This window comes from Octopus bimaculoides, chromosome 13 (assembly GCF_001194135.2).
Source record: "Octopus bimaculoides isolate UCB-OBI-ISO-001 chromosome 13, ASM119413v2, whole genome shotgun sequence".
Classification (NCBI taxonomy): domain Eukaryota; kingdom Metazoa; phylum Mollusca; class Cephalopoda; order Octopoda; family Octopodidae; genus Octopus; species Octopus bimaculoides.
The window spans coordinates 8,807,151-8,813,584 of record NC_068993.1 but is presented as its reverse complement, the minus strand read 5'-3'; the positions used below and the strand labels follow the sequence as shown (position 1 = coordinate 8,813,584).

The 6,434-nt window shown below is 31.8% G+C and overlaps 1 protein-coding gene across 1 annotated transcript in view; it reads left to right on the top strand.

Annotated features, from left to right (window-relative positions):
• Positions 1–6,434, top strand: part of LOC106878553 (paramyosin) — a 43,456-nt gene that overhangs the window by 797 nt on the left and 36,225 nt on the right. The gene's annotated exons all lie outside the window — the stretch shown is intronic.

Here is a 6,434-nt window from a genome sequence, read left to right as displayed (position 1 = left end):
CATATAAATACACACATATATATATGTATATAACTTATACATTGATGATATATATGAAAAGATTTTAAAGGACAAAAAAAAATTAATGAAATGAAATCAAATTGAAGATTTTTTCCACAATGGTTTTGAAAAAAAAAAAGTTATTTGGAGAATTACACAAATTTCGGATTCTTTGGATAAATGGATATACACATACGCTCTACTTCATCTTGACAGCAGACGATACAATTATAAATCTAACGAAACACTATGGAAAGAATATACACCCAGAAGATCATAAAACAAAATAATATTTGGAGACTAATACCGTCTTCTTTTGTCTTTGGCATCGTTCTAACAACACCTACTTTCAAAATTACCAAAAATGGATTTCAATTTTTTTTTCCCTTCGAAAAAATTCCATGATAGCTTTTGGGCTTCAAATTTCTTGACGTAAATGATAATACACTAAACCGGATGCTTTCTGATATCTGGTTTGATGTCTCTTGTTTTAGTTTCCAAGTCTCATCGGAGAGTCGATTTCAGTCTTTCAATCCCTCCGTCGGAGATGAATGAAATAAATAAATAGAAATCTCGCAACCAAATATATTGGAATCGATTTATTTAATATTGCTCCTTTATTACTATCATTATTTTTACTTGAAAGCGCTTTTATGCAGTCGCTCGACCCACTAGAAATAGCACGTTAATTTCTCTCTCATTATAAATTGTGATTTTAAAAATTTCTTAAGGACACACTGTTATACGTATAGACATATACAAAATGATCATTGTTAGAAAATCTTTGATCATGTGGTTGCTCAATCAGAGCTGAGCAGGAACAAAGCAGAAAGATGTACAAAAAGTGAAAAGTAGAGAGAGAAAAAAAATGAAAGAGAGAGAGAGAGAGAGAGAGAGAGAGAGAGAGAGAGAGAGAGAGAGAGAGAGAGAGAGAGAGAGAGAAATAACAGAAAGAAAGAGAGACAGAAAAAAAATCAAAAAGTGGTGTCGAATCCCATAAGTTCCATTATTGATTTAAAAAGTATAAAAGTGTAAGTTTTAGCATTTCCGGCATGGAATTTCCAAATTAGAGATAATCAGTAAATGAACAAAAACAAATTGATCCAGAAGCATCTGTTTAATTCCTGCACATCCCATATATATATATATATATATATACACACACACACACACGCGCGCAAGAAAAATAAGAACGAAATGATTTAATGAAAGTACTGAGACAAAAAAAATCGAAATACTCTGTCTTAATATTAGTTTGATTATGGAGTTTAAATTAGTCAATCAAATTTGAAGAATATAATCAAATTTTATTGAATTGTTTTCTCTATATATAACTTTATCAAACGATTTCTCGTAAAATCATTGAAAGCTTCAATTTGATTATTGGTTTTCTCAATATGCATTCACACATCTACAAATACACTCATCTACATACACGCACACGCGCTTTGATGCATATAACCGCACAACATGCAAAAGAACAAAAAACAAAACAAAACAAAACACAATTAAAAAATAGAAAATGAAAACTATCACATGTATCATTTGTTTAATTGGTGTGTTAATTTTTGTTTTATCGTTGTTCTTCATTATCGTTTTGCACAACTTTAGAACACATTAGTGCTTTCCATGATAGCTTGGCTTTCGATTGACATTTTTCATCGCACCAATCTACATACATACATACATACATCAAATGCACTAACATACCACACAACACATCATTATTGCACACTGCTGAACTCTGAACTAAAACGCTGCCGCTAAAGTTTCCGATAATACTAGCATTACCTACTCACGTAATATATAAAATTTTCAATAATAATAATAATAATAATAATGATAATAATAATAATAATTTCTAACATTTTCTAACATGGGAAGTGTAAAGCCTCAAATTTGGAGAAGTATCATCTACGGAAAGATTAAATGAAAAGTTGGCATCGCTGGCATTTGAACCCCGACCGTAAAGAGTTGGAACAAATTCAGCTACTCGACAATAATAATTGATATAATTAAATATCATTAAGCTAATGGAAGAAAGGTGGATTGGCAGAATCGTTAGAGCATCGGATAAACTACTTTGAGAGTATTTGTTCGGTAGTTAACATTCTTAGATCTAAACCAGCTGCGATCGACTTTACCTTTTAATCTTTCAGGATCGTTAAAATAAAGTAGTAGTCGAGTGCTAGGGCTAATTTCATAGGGAAAACTTCTCCCACCGCACCAAAGGTCTGTCCTTGTGCCTGTTTAAGAAAATATTATTATATATATATATATATACAGATTTGCGTTGATATGAAAGCTGGAAGACAATCAGTCAAAAATAATCAACGAAGAATTGTATTTAAGTTAGTCTTAACACACCTAATTAAAAATAATAACTATTAGGCCTAATTATTTATTTAATACTTATTGCGTTAAATATTATTACTCTGAGCAATAATATCTCGCGTGGGTCAGTTATTACCGCAACAGAGGAGAAAAAAGCGAATATCGAGCAATCATTTAGAGACTCCTGCGTTGGTTCTGTAGCGTTCTTCTTGTTCCCAATGAAGAGACATCTTAGTAACTGATATAACTGATTGATAGAAGTAGAAGTAATAGAAACAAGGTGTAAGCGTAATGTTACCAATAAAGACACACCTATATCCTTTAGTTTATTTTAACTGTTACACCTCTATATATATATATATATATATATATATATATATATATATATATATATATAGGATTTATAACCGTTTCACGAGCGAAACTCAAAGTACTCAATATGGTGTGTAGTACTGAGTACATTATTTATTATTATGGAGTATCTAAATTTCCATAGTTCTCCATGACTTCCCAAGTTTCTTCTGCCTGAAGAATAATGTATGCTGCATGGAATTTAAAATCAAAGGGAAAACGTAATATTTATCTTATTATTTACAATACAGACATTCACCCACCCAACACACGTATATATATATGTGTGGGTGAAATTAGTGAGACCAATGTGATTAAAATTAGGTGACGGTAGCACTTGCGCTGTATTAAATGCAAATAAAAATATTAATGGCGGAAGAGTAGGACCGTTTAAAACTTGGAGACAATTTACGGCAGCAGCAACACCAATCGATGCATTTACATACATGTATATCGCCAAATCGCATTCCAAATGTGATTATATTCGTGTGTGTATGTATATATATATGTAAATATATATATATATATATATAAATATACATATATATATAAATATACATATTTATATACATATATATATATAAATATACATATTTATATACATATATATATATAAATATATATATATATATATTAATAAACATAAACATATATACGCACGCATATATATGTATGTATATATATATATATATATATATATATATATATATACATGTATATATAAAAATGCTCATACAGACGTATACATATACACACATATATGCTTACATATAAATATATTTATATTTATATATATATATATATATATACATACACACATATATATATACACACACATACATACACATACCTGCACATTGACACAGACACAAGTGTACATAGAATCACACACATCCATATATAGTAAGCACATATGCATGCACAAACACTGAACCACACGCATACCTACACCCACACACATGCACGTACACGCATAGTCACTCACCTCTTTACACCTACCCAATACCTCACTGCATCATTGTTGCCCATTCTTTCCATTCTTACTTTAAGTCGCTTCACATTGCATCTCCAGCTCCCTAAGACTGCTTGACAAATAATAACAGAGAAATAAATATACACACTAATGCTTCTTCCTTACTTTTATTCCTCTTTTTTCCTTTTTTTTTTTTTGCACACGGCCCAAATTCCATCATATTAAAATATCTTTGTACATTTTATCTCTGAACTGACCGGCGCCATTAATCTTGTTGAAAAGTTAGTAAAAACACTAGCTTCTATAACAGCAGCAGTACCAATTCTTTAAGCACCATCCAGCAATCTCTTGTCTTTCTGGGCTACACTGTTTATTTATCTATCTATTTATTTATTTATATATTTATTCATCTATTTATATATTTATTTTCAACAATCGGGCAGTGTTCATCCGTAACTACCTTTATGATTATTTCATTAGTTTTTTTTTCTTTGATGCGGTGGTGGTGGTAGGAGGTGATGAACAGTGGTAGTAGTAACAATAGTACAGTTGGAGTACTTGGGATAGTCTTAGTTTTATTTGGGCTGCGGAGGTGGCTGTCGTTGGTGTTGGTGGAGTTAATGCATTACGTGATTCAATAATATCTGCGAGAGAGAGATGAAGAGAAAGAGAGGGAAAGTGTGTGTGTGTGAGAAATAGATAGACAGATAGGGAGAAAGAGAGAGACAGGCAGACAGAGACAGACAGAGAAAGAAAGAGAGTGTGTGTGCGTGTTGGAATATAGATGCGGTCAAACTACTGTCCAATCGGGATTAAATTTATGCCTCCAAGTGCAATAGACAAACAGTAAGGACCGATCAAATTCACTATTAACCTACACTATTAACCGATTCAAAGCCCTCTAACATCCGACTCAGGCAAATATTAGATTCAGCAGATTTGCTTCACTAATAGAAATTAAATAATGATATTGATGACGACGACGACGACGACGATGATGATGATGATGAGGAAAAGGAGGAGGATGTTAATAATGTTAATAAGGAGGAGAGGGATTTAGTACATTGGTTCACGTTCACACCTTCGTTTCCGTAACAGAAGTGTAGTCGATTGACTCGTCGCTCTTCTCTTAATCTATGCATTTTCGATGGAGTTCTTAATTTCACCACAATTTTGTAAAAAAATTTTAAAACATGATGAGATAATAGACTTTCCTATGTATGTGTGTGTGTGTGTGTGTAATAGTTACCGCTGGTTTGTGAATGAGGAAGAAAGTATTTAAGATACGGTAGACAGTATACGGTATATAAAAACGGTATTCTTTCCTCATGGATTGAATATTTCACGCTACAGCGATCATCAGGTTACACACACACACACACACACACACACACACACACACACACACACACACACACACACACACACACACACACAGGTATGTATGTATGTATGTATACAAGTACACACATATTAATGAAATTATTTTATAATTATCAAACACACAAGAAAGGTAAGATGTCTTGATACAAATTATACTCAATTTCAGGTGATATTCCTAATTAGGATGTCGCTATGCTATCACCCATCTATTTCACTTGTAATATGATAGATTAAAACATGAACGAAAGTAGTAAATTGCTAAAAGTGTTCATGAACGTAGACATTTGATCAGCAAATGTAACATTCTATATTAGGAGAATATAGTTAAGCTTCTATTTTTTGATTCTTTACACTTTGAGTTCGAATCCCGCCGAAGTTAGCCATTAATTTTTTTTTTACTCCTTCCTGAATTCATTAGTTCACTAATTACGTATTGTGATTGACTTGGTCGACTAAACGCCACTACTACGAAATATAGGATTTTGTGACTATATTATTATTATTATTATTATTATTATTATTATTATTATTATTATTATTATTATTATTTCGTCCGTCTTTATGTTCTGAGTCCAAATTCCGACGGGGTCGACTTCGCCCTTTCGGGATCGATAAATAAAGTACCAATGAAATACTGGGACCGATGTAATCGAATAATCCTCTCCTCCAAAATATCAGGCTCTGTGCCTTTAGCAGAAAGGATTATTATTATTATTATTATTATTATTATTATTATTATTATTATTATTATTACTATTATCATCTGTTGTTGCAACTCAGTTTAAGACACAGATATCTCCAAGCTTATCTCTAAGATGGAGATTTGGTAGGATAGATAGATTGATTGACAGACAGATAGATAGATGGAGAGAGAGAGAGAGAGAGAGAGAGAGAGAGAGAGAGAGAGAGAGAAGAGAGAAATTAATAAGAAAACTAAACTCTTCAGAGACTATCTATCTATCTATCTATCTATATTTATAAATGGTCATCTTGAGAAATTATCGAGAGAGATGAAGTGAGGATGATTAATTATAATGGAAACATTCAAGCATAGATGGAGACAGGTTAAAACTGACTGGATTCGTGCTTGGATTTGTGGATATACATAGCAACAGACAGATTTAGAGGTAGAAAAGGGGAAAAAAAAACATACATAGATTTGGAGATAGGTAGGTAGACAGCTGATGACCTCACAGACATAAATAAACAAAAAGATTCATTGATTCCAGCAAACCTAAAAGATGGTGCATTCCTATATATATATATATATATATATATATATATATCCTTATAATCTTTTAGTTATTTTCTGTATGGCTTTTGAATCAATGAATGTGTTTGTATCTTTATATCTATCCAGCCTGTTTATCTATAAATGCATGTACAAACTCAC